Here is a 20,070-nt window from a genome sequence, read left to right on the forward strand (position 1 = left end):
TTTTATTTGGTTTTTTTAACTGTTCTTCTTATTTTTCAGTGCAATTGGTAGTGAAATTGAGGGGTGAACGATTGATCTGCGTTTGAATTGAAATATTTCGTTAGTATTTTTTGTTTGTTTTTTAAACAAGAAAATGGACAACACGTTTATTTCATAGCTGCAAATGTGCAACAAACAGCTATGAATCCACCAGCTACAACGTTAACCGTTTTCTTCACGTTATGTCAAAATGACACGTTTGCGAAAACACTGCTGTACTCGGAAGTGCCTACGTATTACACATGGAATGCCAGTAGCAAATCATTTGATCGACGCAAACGAGGACAACGAGTCGACGGACATCCTGGCATATTCAAATAAACTACGATAGGCAGACTGTACACCGTGCATCCCAATCAAGAAAAATGCTTCTTTCTTCGTATGCTGTTGGTAAATGTGCCCGGTCCAACATCTTTCCAGCCAATGAGATACATGCCACTTTCGGTAGTGCAAGTCAAGCTCGGAATTTATTGGAGAACGACCGACACTGGAATGTAGGCATTAATGACGCATCTAACACGACACATCCAAATCAAATTCGTGCATTGTTTGCAATCATACTGACCACCGACTCTCCTTCATCTCCAACAGAGTTATGGGAGAAATATAAATCGCACATGGCTGAAGATATTATCCGTCGTTGAAAAGTGTGGGGTTTAAATTAAACCTCATTAAACAGTGATTGTTGCAAATTGTGCTGGTTCTCTTAGGGTCTTGTCTGTGTGATAGGATCAGCCCTGTGTATTGCAAATCCTAACTCCTAGATTTAACATCGATCATCTGATAGCTGGAGGTGGACGCTATCCATTAATATGGGTATAGTACTGGGTCTCCTCGCTCACATGTACAGCCTATCTGTCACGCTGACCATCATCTACAGCAGCTGCTGTGTGTATGAGCGTGTCAGGGTGTGAATCTGTATGCAAGTACAATTTCCGAGTATTGTTAAAAAAGTGTGCACTCATTAATTTGGTAATTAGTAATTACCCGATCTTGGATTATCATAGTATCTCACAACAAGTTTTCTGGGGGAGTGTCCAAGGGATCGTGGAATGTGTTAATTTAACACTTTCGCGCTCTTGGCGCTCAAAAAAAAACAATACCCCAGATGCTTTCGGCACTTCGCGCGCCTACGCGGTAAGACCGAAAAAGTGTACACTATTTTGACTGTCCTGACAATAATTGAAGGCGCACGTATTTAAATTTGGTATCACTGTGTTCGCAATGAAATTGTCTATAAGAGCATACCTATAAAATGCCGCCCAAGCATAAGGAGTATCAACACCAAATAAAAAACTATGCAGATCACTCGCCGAGAGCGCCAAACAGCAACAAAATGTTTCCACTCTCTTAATGGTTGCGAAGCCTACAGTTGTCCTACATCGCTAATTTTGGTATCATTGGAATCGCAATAAAATTCACTACACGGACATATGCATATGAATGTTTAATATAGGTAATTGCCCACCCGCAAGAGTGTGTGAAGTGGAGAGTAGTTAGCCGCGAGCGCACTGGCGAAAACACAGGGGGGAAATCATGCTTGGAAAGTTTATACGTTTCTTGACCCTACTTTTCTATGTACGTATTTCTTTTTTATACCAATGTGTTCGCAATAAAATTTTCTATAAGATGAACTGTATAACATTTGTACAAAGCATGTGTAAGAGAAGCGCCAAATATAGAACCACGTCGCTCAGTATGAGTTCGTGGCAGAAACGAACGCATTGTTTTCGTTCGTTTGATGTTTGTCATGTTTATACTTGTTGAAACATTTTATAATTTGTATGACAGTGATCGCAGTAAAATTCCCTACACAGACATATACATAACACATACAAATATTTCCCACGTGTTGGATATATCAACGGCTAAAGGGAACCCACTGCCACACGCTCGCCACACCCCCAAACATACTTTGTGTATTTTTTTTTACTCATAGAAGTTTATGTGATATAATATTCATTCTGGTACCAAAAAATTCGCAAATAAATTCTCTATAAAACGTATATAACCTGAGAGTATCCCCATCCATTTCGGTTAAAAAATGGAATTTATAGAAATATTTTTTCGATGGACGAGAAAAGTAGGCTGTTATGCGGAATCGTAAGAAAAAACGGCGACGAGTTATCTGTAATCTAAAGCGCGAAAGTGTTCTGTCTGCTTGACAGCTCTTAACCTTCCTTGGCCTGTCATTAGTGATTGTAATTGTCCGCGTGAGCCAGTAACCATGTTCTGCGTAATGTGCCTTAGAGCCTCTTCTTCTATGATCCCACCTGCAAGTCAATGGTAAGTTCTCAAGAATTGGCGGTAGCAAGTAATAGTGCAAGGAATAAAGGGGGGTAAACAAGATGCAATTACACCTTCACCAATATATCATCTATGGAAGTATAACTACACCTATGTACACAGCGTTGCGTTCACCCAGGACACTCAATATATCTGCAGTGTTCCTCAAAACCCGGTGAGTCCACTATCTTCACGTATACGTCGTCCACGCTCAGTGTTATTCACCGTCGAGTTCACCTTCCTCAGCATGAGCCAGTCCACACACCGTATCGTCACAATGTCCCAATATCCCACATTTAATCTCCAGAAACACTGGCAGAGAGCTTCAGCAACACATTGCAAGAGGTCACAAATAATCACTTCCAGGGTCTTTAACACCCTGACAGAAGTCTCTAGCAACACACTAGCAGCACTTCTCAGCTGACGCCCACTACTGTCGTCTTGTAACTCCTCTTGGCCAAATTCCGGGTACGTCGGTCCACACAAACATTGCCTAATTACAAGAGCCAACTGCGTGCTTAATACCGATGGCGGCCACTTGTCCTCGCAGGAAACGTCAAGAGTTCTGGACTGCCCAAGGTAAACTGATTTCCAGAGTGCAATAACCTTCTACGTCACATCTGTGAACATAAAAGTCAATAGCAAGACGGAAGACAAGGAGAACATAAGATGGAAACCTTTCACTTGGGAACGGTGAAATGTTAATGGATAAAATTTAGATGGGGTTGATATCGTAACGTCACTCACCAAAGATCATCACCAACGATCTCACCTCCTAACTGAGATATGAAGCAGGAGTCTTTCACAGGCGTCACACCTCCTACAACAGATGACGTTGTCTTCGTCTAACTTGATGCCTTGGAGTTGGAGTACAGGTCCATAGATGGCGCTGATATCGTCACTCCTCACTCCAGCAATGGTGTTGATACCATAACAGTGATTGACAGGTGACGTATTGTGTGTGTGTGTGTGTGAATGATTTAGGATGCTAACATCTGGTACAAGTATTGGGAAGAGATTCACTACTACGGTTGTCTCAGTGGCACAAAAGTAAATAGTGGTTGTCTGTGTGGCACACTAATATTGATATCAAGTCTAAATAATATTTATATTATATATAATATAATAATTTTTTATATAGAATTTTAAAATAATATTTTAGATTTAGTGTTAACTAAGAGGGAAACACAAATTAAGGACATGGAAATAGGGAGTGAGCTAGGGAACAGTGATCATAAAGAAATCAGATTTATCATAGAATGGAATAGATCTGTAGGAGATAATTCTGTTAAAGTGCCAGATTTTCGAAAAGCTGATTATAATAGCCTAGAAATTTTTTGGGTCAAATTGACTGGAATGTCTTGGGGATGGGGTGTGGGCGAGATGTGAACCCAGTGACAGGTGACGGAAATGGGGATTTCGATGTGGATTCAAAATATAACCTATTTAAAAATATTCTAAGCAAAGCCCAGGAACGTAGTATACCATATAAATTGAATAGATCGAATACTAATGATCCAAAGTGGATAACAAAGGATCTGAAGAACCTTATAGGTAAAAAGAGAGCGTGATACAAAAGGATTAAGAATGGGGAAGTTAGGTTAGAAAGGGAATTCGTTCAACTGGTTAGAAATGTTAAAAAAGAGATTAGGAAAGCAAAAAGAAACTACGATGTTCGCATAGCACGGCAAGCGAAGACAAATCCTAAAGGATTTTATCAGTTATATCAAACTAAGACTAGGGAAAGGATAGGTCCATTAAAAACTGAGACAGGGCAGATAACGGATAATGACGAGGAGATGAGTAGTATTTTTAATAAATATTTTATATCTGTATTTACTAAAGAGGAGCTTAACAATATGCCTTCAGCCGAACAAGTATATGTGGGTGGGGACGAGGACAGGTTGACAAGTTTAGCAGTTACCAGGGAGGATGTAATATAACAAATAGTAAAACTAAAACCAAACAAATCCCCAGGGCCGGATGAAGTGTTTGCCTGGATGCTTAAAGAATGCAAAGAGGAGATTTCCGAGCCACTGTCTACCATATTTAATAAATCAATAGAGTTAAGTAGAGTGCCAGAGTCATGGAAGGTAGCTAATATGGTAAACAATTTTTAAGAAAGGAGATAGATCACTTGCGTCAAACTATCAGCCAATTAGCCTAACGTTTAATGTGGGAAAGTGTGGGATCTTGATGATTGTGGTTTATTGTGGGATCATTATTGCAATAATGGAAGGATTAGTAAAAGATTTGGTGAGTCTGGTTGGAGCTCTGAGAGCAGAGATGGATTCCCTGCGGGAGGAGGTACGACGGCTACGACTTCGGGAGGAAACGAAGGAGGAGGCCAGTGTTGACGGGACCTCATTAAGAAGGACTGACGAGACCAGTATTAAGAAGTCATCGTCTTGGGTAGTTGTGAAAGACAGGGGTCTTAAGAAGACCTTGGCAAAACCGACAACTAATAGCCTACACCTAAGAACTTTTAACGCATTTGACGTATTAGAGGACGAGTGCAGTGTTGAACCTGTTGTGCAACGAGGTGGCAAAGACAAAGTAACGAGGAGCACTGAAGCGCAGGTCCCTCAAACTGCTCGAAAGGAAAAGGGAGAATCGAAGCGAATTTTGGTTGTGGGAGATTCCCAGGTGAGGTATTTAGACAGAACGTTTTGTGCCAGAGATAGGGGGAACAGATTAAGGGTTTGCTATCCGGGAGCTGGAATTGGTGATATTGTTGGAAACATGAATGATATTATGACAGGAAATAGAAACAAACCCATTATTTGTATTAGTGCAGGGGGTAATGATGTTGGACGAGTTAGGAGTGAGGAACTAATACTGAGATTCAGGACAGCCATTGAATTAGTTAGGAGCAAGGGAGGAATCCCGATCATATGTGGCATTCTTCCAAGAAAGGGAGTAGGAAATGAATGGATATCGAGGGCACTTGGTGTCAATTGCCGGCTGGAAAGATATTGCAAATCAAATGCAATATCTTTCAAAGACAACTGGGAACCCTTCTATGGAAGAAATGGAATGTATGCTCGTGATGGGGTGCATCTATCGAGAGCTGGGGTTGTTGCTGTTGCGAACTCGTTGGAAGACGTGGTTAGAGGTGTTTGTTTGGGTTTAAACTGTTAGCTGATAGAGGTATGGGAATTGATTTGGAGGAAGGTGATAATAAAAGTACGTGTTTGTGGGAGAAAGGAATTGGCAAAATGATCAGGGAAAGAGAAGGGCCTCAAAATAACAATTCACTTAGGGTATATTACACTAACAGTAGAAGTCTAAGAAATAAAATTAACGAATTAAATGCTCTTGTCTGCACAGAAAAAAAAGATATTATTGCACTTACCGAAACGTGGATGAATGTAGAAAATAGAGAACTATTAGCTGAATATCAAATAAATGGATTTAAACTATTTCACACAGATAGATATATTAGACGAAGAGGGGGAGTAGCCATATATGTTAGGGACAATTTGAAATGTAGTCTCAAAGAGGGAATCAAAACTGAGCCACACACAGAAACTATTTGGATAGAATTATACGAAAAAGCAAATAATATTATAATAGGAGTTATATATATATAGGCCACCAAACTTAGACAGAATGGAAGCAAAGCATCTATCGGATGAAATATCTAGGGCATCTAGATCTAACAGTATTTACGTCATGGGTGACTTTAATTTTAGTGGAATAAACTGGTTGAACAAAACAGGGAATAGTGAAGCAGAAGATTTTCTAGAATTAATTGACGATTGCTTTCTTACGCAACACATTAAGGAACCAACACGGGAAAATAATATTTTAGATTTAGTGTTAACTAACAGGGAAACACAAATTAATGACATCAAAATAGGGAGTGAGCTAGGTAACAGTGATCACAAAGAAATCAGATTTAGCATAGAATGGAATAGACCTGTAGGAGAAAATTCTGTTAAAGTGCCAGATTTTCGAAAAGCTGATTTTAATAACCTTAGAAATTTTTTGGGTCAAATTGATTGGAAAGTCTTGGGTATGGGGTGGGGGCCTGTCTTGGAGCGAGACATGAACCCAGCGATAGGTGACTTAAATGGGGATTTCGATGTGGATTCAATATATAACTTATTTAAGAATATTCTAAACAAAGCACAGGAACGTAGTATACCATACAAATTGAATAGATCGAATACCAATGACCCAAAGTGGATAACAAAGAATTTGAAGAACCTTATAGGTAAAAAGAGAGCTTGGTACAAAAGGATTAAAAAAGGGGAGGTCACTTTAGAACAGGAATTCGTACAACTGGTTAGAAATGTTATAACAGAGATAAGGAAAGCAAAAAGAAACTATGAAGTTCGCATAGCAGGGCAAGCAAAGACAAATCCTAAAGGGTTTTTTCAGTTATATCGTACTAAGACTAGGGAAAGCATAGGTCCATTAAAAACTGAGACAGGTCAAATAACAGATAGTGATGAAGAGATGAGTAGTATTTTTAATAAATATTTTGTATCTGTATTTACTAAGGAGGAACATAACAATATGCCTTCAGCCGAACAAGTCTATGTGGGTGGGGACGAGGACAGGTTGACGAGTTTAACAGTTACCAGGGAGGATGTTCTTAAACAAATAGTAAAACTCAAACCAAACAAATCCCCAGGGCCGGATGAAGTGTTTGCCAGGGTGCTTAAAGAATGCCAAGAGGAGCTTTGTGACCCACTGTCAACCATATTTAATAAATCAATAGAGTCAGGCAGAGTGCCAGAGTCATGGAAGGTAGCTAATGTCGTACCAATTTTTAAGAAAGGAGATAGATCACTTGCGTCAAACTATCGGCCAATTAGCCTAACGTCTATTGTGGGAAAGTTAATTGAATCAATAATTGCAAATACAATTCGTCTCCATCTTGAAAAACATAAATTAATAAATGAGTCGCAACATGGTTTTACAAATGGCCGTTCATGTTTAACAAATTTGCTAACTTTTTATTCCAGCATAGTTGAGAACATAAGAACATAAGAACATAAGAACAAAGGTAACTGCAGAAGGCCTATTGGCCCATACGAGGCAGCTCCTATTCTATAACCACCCAATCCCACTCATATACTTGTCCAACCCGTGCTTGAAACAATCGAGGGACACCACCTCCACAATGTTACGCGGCAATTGGTTCCACAAATCAACAACCCTGTTACTGAACCAGTATTTACCCAAGTCTTTCCTAAATCTAAACTTATCCAATTTATATCCATTGTTTCGTGTTCTGTCCTGTGTTGATACTTTTAATACCCTATTAATATCCCCCCGGTTATGTCCATTCATCCACTTGTAAACCTCTATCATGTCACCCCTAACTCTTCGCCTTTCCAGTGAATGCAACTTAAGCTTTGTTAATCTTTCTTCATATGAAAGATTTCTAATTTGGGGAATTAACTTAGTCATCCTACGCTGGACACGTTCAAGTGAATTTATATCCATTCTATAATATGGCGACCAAAACTGAACTGCATAATCTAAATGGGGCCTAACTAGAGCAAGATATAGCTTGAGAACCACACCAGGTGTCTTGTTACTAACGCTGCGATTAATAAATCCAAGTGTCCGATTTGCCTTATTACGAACATTTATGCATTGATCCTTTTGTTTTAAATTCTTACTAATCATAACTCCCAGATCTCTTTCGCAATCCGACTTCGCAATCACAACACCATCTAGCTCGTATCTTGTAACTCTATCATCATTACCTAACCTCAGAACTTTACATTTATCAGCATTAAACTGCATCTGCCAATCCTTTGACCATTTCGTTATTATATTATCATAGCAATATGGAAGTTATAGTGAAGGACCTGGTGACTCTAGTGGGAGCCCTCAGGACAGAGTTGGACTCTCTGCGGGAGGAGGTGCGTCAGCTTAAAAAACAACGAGAAGTAACGAAGGAGGAGACCAGCAGTAAAGGGACCTCGTCTTGGAGAGTTGCGAAAGACAGGGGCCTTAAGAAGACTTTGATAAAGCCGCCTTCAAACGCCATAGCAACTTCAAATTCATTTGACGTTTTGGAGGACGAGTGCTGTGGAGAGACTGTGGATCGCGCAAAAGGGAAAGCAACGAAGAGAAAGGAAGCGCAGGCCCCTCAGAAAGTAAAGGAAGTACCTAAGCAAACATTAGTTGTGGGAGATTCCCAGATAAGGTATTTGGATAGAACGTTTTGTGCTAGAGATAGGGGGAACAGGTTAAGGGTTTGCTATCCCGGAGCTGGCATTGGTGATATTATAAACAACATGAATGATATTATGGCTGGTAATGGGAACAATCCCATTATTTGCATTAGCGTGGGAGGAAATGATGTTGGTCGAGTCAGGAGTGAGGAACTGATTCAGAGGTATAAAACAGCCATAGAGTTAGTTAGGAGCAAGGGAGGAATCCCGATCATATGTGGCATTCTTCCAAGAAAGGGAGTGGGAAATGAATGGATATCGAGGGCACTTGGTGTCAATTGCCGGCTGGAAAGATATTGCAAATCAAATGCAATATCTTTCATAGACAACTGGGAACACTTCTATGGAAGAAATGAAATGTATGCTCGTGATGGGGTGCATCTATCGAGAGCTGGGGTTGTTGCTGTTGCGAACTCGCTAGAAGAAGTGGTTAGAGGTGTTTGTTTGGGTTTAAACTGTTAGTAGATAGAGGTATGGGAATTGATTTGGAGGAAGGAGGTAATAAAAGTATGTGTTTGTGGGAGAAAGGAATTGGCAAAACGATCAGGGAAAGAGAAGGTCCGCAAAATAACAATTCACTTAGGGTATATTACACTAACAGTAGAAGTCTAAGAAATAAAATTAACGAATTAAATGCTCTTGTCTGCACAGAAAAAATAGATATTATTGCACTTACCGAAACGTGGATGAATGTAGAAAATAGAGAACTATTAGCTGAATATCAAATATATGGATTTAAACTATTTCACACAGATAGATATATTAGACGAGGAGGTGGAGTAGCCATATATGTTAGGGACAATTTGAAATGTAGTCTCAAAGAGGGAATCAAAACAGAGCCACACACAGAAACTATTTGGATTGAATTAAACGAAAAAGCTAATAATATTATAATAGGAGTAATATATAGGCCACCAAATTTAGACAGAATGGAAGCAAAGCATCTATGGGATGAAATATCTAGAGCATCTAGATCTAACAGTATTTATGTCATGGGTGACTTTAATTTTAGCGGAATAAACTGGTTGAACAAAACAGGGAATAGTGAAGCAGAAGATTTTCTAGAATTAATTGACGATTGCTTTCTTACGCAACACATTAAGGAACCAACACGGGAAAATAATATTTTAGATTTAGTGTTAACTAACAGGGAAACGCAAATTAATGACATCGAAATAGGGAGTGAGCTAGGGAGCAGTGATCACAAAGAAATCAGATTTAGCATAGAATGGAATAGACCAGTAGGAGAAAATTCTGTTAAAGTGCCAGATTTTCGAAAAGCTGATTTTAATAGCCTAAGAAATTTTTTGGGTCAAATTGATTGGAAAGGCTTGGGTATGGGGTGTGGGCCGGTCTTGGAGCGAGACATGAACCCAGCGATAGGTGACTTAAATGGGGATTTCGATGTGGATTCAATATATAACTTATTTAAGAATATTCTAAACAAAGCACAGGAACGTAGTATACCATACAAATTGAATAGATCGTATACTAATGACCCAAAGTGGATAACAAAGAATTTGAAGAACCTTATAGGTAAAAAGAGAGCTTGGTACAAAAGGATTAAAAATGGGGAGGTCACTTTAGAACAGGAATTCGTACAACTGGTTAGAAATGTTAAAAAAGAGATAAGGAAAGCAAAAAGAAACTATGAAGTTCGCATAGCAGGGCAAGCAAAGACAAATCCTAAAGGGTTTTTTCAGTTATATCGTACTAAGACTAGGGAAAGGATAGGTCCATTAAAAACTGAGACAGGTCAAATAACAGATAGTGATGAAGAGATGAGTAGTATTTTTAATAAATATTTTGTATCTGTATTTACGAAAGAGGAACTTAACAATATGCCTTCAGCCGAACAAGTCTATGTGGGTGGGGACGAGGACAGATTGACGAGTTTAGCAGTTACCAGGGAGGATGTTCTTAAACAAATAGTAAAACTCAAACCAAACAAATCCCCAGGGCCGGATGAAGTGTTTGCTAGGGTGCTTAAAGAATGCAAAGAGGAGCTTTGTGACCCACTGTCAACCATATTTAATAAATCAATAGAGTCAGGCAGAGTGCCAGAGTTTTGGAAAGTTGCTAATGTGATACCAGTTTTTAAGAAAGGAGATAGATCACTTGCGTCTAACTATCGACCAATTAGCCTAACGTCTATTGTGGGAAAGTTACTCGAATCTATAATAGCAAATAAAATTCGTCTTCATCTTGAAAAACATAAATTAATAATTGAGTCGCAACATGGTTTTATAAATGGCCGTTCATGTTTAACAAATTTGTTATCTTTTTATTCTAGCATTGTTGAGGCAGTTGATAGTGGTAAGGATTGCGATGTTGTATACCTTGACTTTAGCAAAGCTTTTGATACAGTGCCACATGAAAGACTGATTAAAAAAATAGAGTCTCATGGTATTGGGGGTGCTATATTAAGCTGGATTAGGGCATGGCTATACCAAAGGAAACAGAGAGTTAGTATAAATGGAATCAAGTCAGAGTGGGAAAATGTTGTAAGTGGAGTGCCTCAAGGCTCTGTCCTGGGACCTCTGTTGTTTATAATATATATAAATGATTTAGATTCAGGTTTGAGTAGCAACATTTGCAAATTTGCCGATGATACGAAAATCGGTAGGGAAATTAATTCGGAGGAGGACTCACTATCACTTCAAGTTGATCTAGATAGGGTTTTGAAATGGTCAAAGGATTGGCAGATGCAGTTTAATGCTGATAAATGTACAGTTCTGAGGTTAGGTAATGATGATAGAGTTACAAGATACGAGCTAGATCTAGTGGTGACTCTAGTGGGAGCCCTGAGGACAGAGTTGGACTCTCTGCGGGAGGAGGTGCGTCAGCTTAAAAAACAACGAGAAGTAACGAAGGAGGAGACCAGCAGTAAAGGGACCTCGTCTTGGAGAGTTGCGAAAGACAGGGGCCTTAAGAAGACTTTGATAAAGCCGCCTTCAAACGCCATAGCAACTTCAAATTCATTTGACGTTTTGGAGGACGAGTGCTGTGGAGAGACTGTGGATCGCGCAAAAGGGAAAGCAACGAAGAGAAAGGAAGCGCAGGCCCCTCAGAAAGTAAAGGAAGTACCTAAGCAAACATTAGTTGTGGGAGATTCCCAGATAAGGTATTTGGATAGAACGTTTTGTGCTAGAGATAGGGGGAACAGGTTAAGGGTTTGCTATCCCGGAGCTGGCATTGGTGATATTATAAACAACATGAATGATATTATGGCTGGTAATGGGAACAATCCCATTATTTGCATTAGCGTGGGAGGAAATGATGTTGGTCGAGTCAGGAGTGAGGAACTGATTCAGAGGTATAAAACAGCCATAGAGTTAGTTAGGAGCAAGGGAGGAATCCCGATCATATGTGGCATTCTTCCAAGAAAGGGAGTGGGAAATGAATGGATATCGAGGGCACTTGGTGTCAATTGCCGGCTGGAAAGATATTGCAAATCAAATGCAATATCTTTCATAGACAACTGGGAACACTTCTATGGAAGAAATGAAATGTATGCTCGTGATGGGGTGCATCTATCGAGAGCTGGGGTTGTTGCTGTTGCGAACTCGCTAGAAGAAGTGGTTAGAGGTGTTTGTTTGGGTTTAAACTGTTAGTAGATAGAGGTATGGGAATTGATTTGGAGGAAGGAGGTAATAAAAGTATGTGTTTGTGGGAGAAAGGAATTGGCAAAACGATCAGGGAAAGAGAAGGTCCGCAAAATAACAATTCACTTAGGGTATATTACACTAACAGTAGAAGTCTAAGAAATAAAATTAACGAATTAAATGCTCTTGTCTGCACAGAAAAAATAGATATTATTGCACTTACCGAAACGTGGATGAATGTAGAAAATAGAGAACTATTAGCTGAATATCAAATATATGGATTTAAACTATTTCACACAGATAGATATATTAGACGAGGAGGTGGAGTAGCCATATATGTTAGGGACAATTTGAAATGTAGTCTCAAAGAGGGAATCAAAACAGAGCCACACACAGAAACTATTTGGATTGAATTAAACGAAAAAGCTAATAATATTATAATAGGAGTAATATATAGGCCACCAAATTTAGACAAAATGGAAGCAAAGCATCTATGGGATGAAATATCTAGAGCATCTAGATCTAACAGTATTTATGTCATGGGTGACTTTAATTTTAGCGGAATAAACTGGTTGAACAAAACAGGGAATAGTGAAGCAGAAGATTTTCTAGAATTAATTGACGATTGCTTTCTTACGCAACACATTAAGGAACCAACACGGGAAAATAATATTTTAGATTTAGTGTTAACTAACAGGGAAACGCAAATTAATGACATCGAAATAGGGAGTGAGCTAGGGAGCAGTGATCACAAAGAAATCAGATTTAGCATAGAATGGAATAGACCAGTAGGAGAAAATTCTGTTAAAGTGCCAGATTTTCGAAAAGCTGATTTTAATAGCCTAAGAAATTTTTTGGGTCAAATTGATTGGAAAGGCTTGGGTATGGGGTGTGGGCCGGTCTTGGAGCGAGACATGAACCCAGCGATAGGTGACTTAAATGGGGATTTCGATGTGGATTCAATATATAACTTATTTAAGAATATTCTAAACAAAGCACAGGAACGTAGTATACCATACAAATTGAATAGATCGTATACTAATGACCCAAAGTGGATAACAAAGAATTTGAAGAACCTTATAGGTAAAAAGAGAGCTTGGTACAAAAGGATTAAAAATGGGGAGGTCACTTTAGAACAGGAATTCGTACAACTGGTTAGAAATGTTAAAAAAGAGATAAGGAAAGCAAAAAGAAACTATGAAGTTCGCATAGCAGGGCAAGCAAAGACAAATCCTAAAGGGTTTTTTCAGTTATATCGTACTAAGACTAGGGAAAGGATAGGTCCATTAAAAACTGAGACAGGTCAAATAACAGATAGTGATGAAGAGATGAGTAGTATTTTTAATAAATATTTTGTATCTGTATTTACTAAAGAGGAACTTAACAATATGCCTTCAGCCGAACAAGTCTATGTGGGTGGGGACGAGGACAGGTTGACGAGTTTAGCAGTTACCAGGGAGGATGTTCTTAAACAAATAGTAAAACTCAAACCAAACAAATCCCCAGGGCCGGATGAAGTGTTTGCCAGGGTGCTTAAAGAATGCAAAGAGGAGCTTTGTGACCCACTGTCAACCATATTTAATATATCAATAGAGTCAGGCAGAGTGCCAGAGTTTTGGAAAGTTGCTAATGTGATACCAGTTTTTAAGAAAGGAGATAGATCACTTGCGTCTAACTATCGACCAATTAGCCTAACGTCTATTGTGGGAAAGTTACTCGAATCTATAATAGCAAATAAAATTCGTCTTCATCTTGAAAAACATAAATTAATAATTGAGTCGCAACATGGTTTTATAAATGGCCGTTCATGTTTAACAAATTTGTTATCTTTTTATTCTAGCATTGTTGAGGCAGTTGATAGTGGTAAGGATTGCGATGTTGTATACCTTGACTTTAGCAAAGCTTTTGATACAGTGCCACATGAAAGACTGATTAAAAAAATAGAGTCTCATGGTATTGGGGGTGCTATATTAAGCTGGATTAGGGCATGGCTATACCAAAGGAAACAGAGAGTTAGTATAAATGGAATCAAGTCAGAGTGGGAAAATGTTGTAAGTGGAGTGCCTCAAGGCTCTGTCCTGGGACCTCTGTTGTTTATAATATATATAAATGATTTAGATTCAGGTTTGAGTAGCAACATTTGCAAATTTGCCGATGATACGAAAATCGGTAGGGAAATTAATTCGGAGGAGGACTCACTATCACTTCAAGTTGATCTAGATAGGGTTTTGAAATGGTCAAAGGATTGGCAGATGCAGTTTAATGCTGATAAATGTAAAGTTCTGAGGTTAGGTAATGATGTTAGAGTTACAAGATACGAGCTAGATGGTGTTGTGATTGCGAAGTCGGATTGCGAAAGGGATCTGGGAGTTATGATTAGTAAGAATTTAAAACAAAAGGATCAATGCATAAATGTTCGTAATAAGGCAAATCGGACACTTGGATTTATTAATCGCAGCGTTAGTAACAAGACACCTGGTGTGGTTCTCAAGCTATATCTTGCTCTAGTTAGGCCCCATTTAGATTATGCAGTTCAGTTTTGGTCGCCATATTATAGAATGGATATAAATTCACTTGAACGTGTCCAGCGTAGGATGACTAAGTTAATTCCCCAAATTAGAAATCTTTCATATGAAGAAAGATTAACAAAGCTTAAGTTGCATTCACTGGAAAGGCGAAGAGTTAGGGGTGACATGATAGAGGTTTACAAGTGGATGAATGGACATAACCGGGGGGATATTAATAGGGTATTAAAAGTATCAACACAGGACAGAACACGAAACAATGGATATAAATTGGATAAGTTTAGATTTAGGAAAGACTTGGGTAAATACTGGTTCAGTAACAGGGTTGTTGATTTGTGGAACCAATTGCCGCGTAACATTGTGGAGGTGGGGTCCCTCGATTGTTTCAAGCACGGGTTGGACAAGTATATGAGTGGGATTGGGTGGTTATAGAATGGGAGCTGCCTCGTATGGGCCAATAGGCCTTCTGCAGTTACCTTTGTTCTTATGTTCTTATGTTCTTATGTTCTTAGATGGTGTTGTGATTGCGAAGTCGGATTGCGAAAGGGATCTGGGAGTTATGATTAGTAAGAATTTAAAACAAAAGGATCAATGCATAAATGTTCGTAATAAGGCAAATCGGACACTTGGATTTATTAATCGCAGCGTTAGTAACAAGACACCTGGTGTGGTTCTCAAGCTATATCTTGCTCTAGTTAGGCCCCATTTAGATTATGCAGTTCAGTTTTGGTCGCCATATTATAGAATGGATATAAATTCACTTGAACGTGTCCAGCGTAGGATGACTAAGTTAATTCCCCAAATTAGAAATCTTTCATATGAAGAAAGATTAACAAAGCTTAAGTTGCATTCACTGGAAAGGCGAAGAGTTAGGGGTGACATGATAGAGGTTTACAAGTGGATGAATGGACATAACCGGGGGGATATTAATAGGGTATTAAAAGTATCAACACAGGACAGAACACGAAACAATGGATATAAATTGGATAAGTTTAGATTTAGGAAAGACTTGGGTAAATACTGGTTCAGTAACAGGGTTGTTGATTTGTGGAACCAATTGCCGCGTAACATTGTGGAGGTGGGGTCCCTCGATTGTTTCAAGCACGGGTTGGACAAGTATATGAGTGGGATTGGGTGGTTATAGAATAGGAGCTGCCTCGTATGGGCCAATAGGCCTTCTGCAGTTACCTTTGTTCTTATAAGAACATAAGAACAAAGGTAACTGCAGAAGGCCTATTGGCCCATACGAGGCAGCTCCTATTCTATAACCACCCAATCCCACTCATATACTTGTCCAACCCGTGCTTGAAACAATCGAGGGACCCCACCTCCACAATGTTACGCGGCAATTGGTTCCACAAATCAACAACCCTGTTACTGAACCAGTATTTACCCAAGTCTTTCCTAAATCTAAACTTATCCAATTTATACCCATTGTTTCGTGTTCTGTCCTGTGTTGATACTTTTAATACCCTATTAATATCCCCCCGGTTATGTCCATTCATCCACTTGTAAACCTCTATCATGTCACCCCTAACTCTTCGCCTTTCCAGTGAATGCAACTTAAGCTTTGTTAATCTTTCTTCATATGAAAGATTTCTAATTTGGGGAATTAACTTAGTCATCCTACGCTGGACACGTTCAAGTGAATTTATATCCATTCTATAATATGGCGACCAAAACTGAACTGCATAATCTAAATGGGGCCTAACTAGAGCAAGATATAGCTTGAGAACCACACCAGGTGTCTTGTTACTAACGCTGCGATTAATAAATCCAAGTGTCCGATTTGCCTTATTACGAACATTTATGCATTGATCTTTTTGTTTAAAATTCTTACTAATCATAACTCCCAGATCCCTTTCGCAATCCGACTCCGCAATCACAACACCATCTAGCTCGTATCTTGTAACTCTATCATCATTACCTAACCTCAGAACTTTACATTTATCAGCATTAAACTGCATCTGCCAATCCTTTGACCATTTCAAAACCCTATCTAGATCAACTTGAAGTGATAGTGAGTCCTCCTCCGAATTAATTTCCCTACCGATTTTCGTATCATCGGCAAATTTGCAAATGTTGCTACTCAAACCTGAATCTAAATCATTTATATATATTATAAACAACAGAGGTCCCAGGACAGAGCCTTGAGGCACTCCACTTACAACATTTTCCCACTCTGACTTGATTCCATTTATACTAACTCTCTGTTTCCTTTGGTATAGCCATGCCCTAATCCAGCTTAATATAGCACCCCCAATACCATGAGACTCTATCTTTTTAATCAGTCTTTCATGTGGCACTGTATCAAAAGCTTTGCTAAAGTCAAGGTATACAACATCGCAATCCTTACCACTATCAACTGCCTCAACAATGCTAGAATAAAAAGATAACAAATTTGTTAAACATGAACGGCCATTTATAAAACCATGTTGCGACTCAATTATTAAATTATGTTTTTCAAGATGAAGACGAATTTTATTTGCTATTATAGATTCGAGTAACTTTCCCACAATAGACGTTAGGCTAATTGGTCGATAGTTAGACGCAAGTGATCTATCTCCTTTCTTAAAAACTGGTATCACATTAGCAACTTTCCAAAACTCTGGCACTCTGCCTGACTCTATTGATTTATTAAATATGGTTGACAGTGGGTCACAAAGCTCCTCTTTGCATTCTTTAAGCACCCTGGCAAACACTTCATCCGGCCCTGGGGATTTGTTTGGTTTGAGTTTTACTATTTGTTTAAGAACATCCTCCCTGGTAACTGTTAAACTCGTCAACCTGTCCTCGTCCCCACCCACATAGACTTGTTCGGCTGAAGGCATATTGTTAAGTTCCTCTTTAGTAAATACAGATACAAAATATTTATTAAAAATACTACTCATCTCTTCATCACTATCTGTTATTTGACCTGTCTCAGTTTTTAATGGACCTATCCTTTCCCTAGTCTTAGTACGATATAACTGAAAAAACCCTTTAGGATTTGTCTTTGCTTGCCCTGCTATGCGAACTTCATAGTTTCTTTTTGCTTTCCTTATCTCTTTTTTAACATTTCTAACCAGTTGTACGAATTCCTGTTCTAAAGTGACCTCCCCATTTTTAATCCTTTTGTACCAAGCTCTCTTTTTACCTATAAGGTTCTTCAAATTCTTTGTTATCCACTTTGGGTCATTAGTATTCGATCTATTCAATTTGTATGGTATACTACGTTCCTGTGCTTTGTTTAGAATATTCTTAAATAAGTTATATATTGAATCCACATCGAAATCCCCATTTAAGTCACCTATCGCTGGGTTCATGTCTCGCTCCAAGACCGGCCCACACCCCATACCCAAGACTTTCCAATCAATTTGACCCAAAAAATTTCTTAGGCTATTAAAATCAGCTTTACGAAAATCTGGCACTTTAACAGAATTTTCTCCTACTGGTCTATTCCATTCTATGCTAAATCTGATTTCTTTGTGATCACTGCTCCCTAGCTCACTCCCTATTTCGATGTCATTAATTTGCGTTTCCCTGTTAGTTAACACTAAATCTAAAATATTATTTTCCCGTGTTGGTTCCTTAATGTGTTGCGTAAGAAAGCAATCGTCAATTAATTCTAGAAAATCTTCTGCTTCACTATTCCCTGTTTTGTTCAACCAGTTTATTCCGCTAAAATTAAAGTCACCCATGACATAAATACTGTTAGATCTAGATGCTCTAGATATTTCATCCCATAGATGCTTTGCTTCCATTCTGTCTAAATTTGGTGGCCTATATATTACTCCTATTATAATATTATTAGCTTTTTCGTTTAATTCAATCCAAATAGTTTCTGTGTGTGGCTCTGTTTTGATTCCCTCTTTGAGACTACATTTCAAATTGTCCCTAACATATATGGCTACTCCACCTCCTCGTCTAATATATCTATCTGTGTGAAATAGTTTAAATCCATATATTTGATATTCAGCTAATAGTTCTCTATTTTCTACATTCATCCACGTTTCGGTAAGTGCAATAATATCTATTTTTTCTGTGCAGACAAGAGCATTTAATTCGTTAATTTTATTTCTTAGACTTCTACTGTTAGTGTAATATACCCTAAGTGAATTGTTATTTTGCGGACCTTCTCTTTCCCTGGTCGTTTTGCCAATTCCTTTCTCCCACAAACACATACTTTTATTACCTCCTTCCTCCAAATCAATTCCCATACCTCTATCTACTAACAGTTTAAACCCAAACAAACACCTCTAACCACTTCTTCTAACGAGTTCGCAACAGCAACAACCCCAGCTCTCGATAGATGCACCCCATCACGAGCATACATTTCATTTCTTCCATAGAAGTGTTCCCAGTTGTCTATGAAAGATATTGCATTTGATTTGCAATATCTTTCCAGCCGGCAATTGACACCAAGTGCCCTCGATATCCATTCATTTCCCACTCCCTTTCTTGGAAGAATGCCACATATGATCGGGATTCCTCCCTTGCTCTTAACTAACTCTATGGCTGTTTTATACCTCTGAATCAGTTCCTCACTCCTAACTCGACCAACATCATTTCCTCCCACGCTAATGCAAATAATGGGATTGTTCCCATTACCAGCCATAATATCATTCATGTTGTTTATAATATCACCAATGCCAGCTCCGGGATAGCAAACCCTTAACCTGTTCCCCCTATCTCTAGCACAAAACGTTCTATCCAAATACCTTATCTGGGAATCTCCCACAACTAATGTTTGCTTAGGTACTTCCTTTACCCTCTGAGGGGCCTGCGCTTCCTTTCTCTTTTGCGCGATCCACAGTCTCTCCACAGCACTCGTCCTCCAAAACGTCAAATGAATTAGAGGTTGCTATGGCGTTTGAAGGCGGCTTTATCAAAGTCTTCTTAAGGCCCCTGTCTTTCACAACTCTCCAAGACGAGGTCCCTTTACTGCTGGTCTCCTCCTTCGTTACTTCTCGTTGTTCTTTAAGCTGACGCACCTCCTCCCGCAGAAAGTCCAACTCTGTCATAAGAACATAAGAACATAAGAACAAAGGTAACTGCAGAAGGCCTATTGGCCCATACGAGGCAGCTCCTATTCTATAACCACCCAATCCCACTCATATACTTGTCCAACCCGTGCTTGAAACAATCGAGGGACCCCACCTCCACAATGTTACGCGGCAATTGGTTCCACAAATCAACAACCCTGTTACTGAACCAGTATTTACCCAAGTCCTTCCTAAATCTAAACTTATCCAATTTATATCCATTGTTTCGTGTTCTGTCCTGTGTTGATACTTTTAATACCCTATTAATATCCCCCCGGTTATGTCCATTCATCCACTTGTAAACCTCTATCATGTCACCCCTAACTCTTCGCCTTTCCAGTGAATGCAACTTAAGCTTTGTTAATCTTTCTTCATATGAAAGATTTCTAAT

This window comes from Procambarus clarkii, chromosome 57 (genome assembly GCF_040958095.1).
Source record: "Procambarus clarkii isolate CNS0578487 chromosome 57, FALCON_Pclarkii_2.0, whole genome shotgun sequence".
Taxonomy (NCBI): domain Eukaryota; kingdom Metazoa; phylum Arthropoda; class Malacostraca; order Decapoda; family Cambaridae; genus Procambarus; species Procambarus clarkii.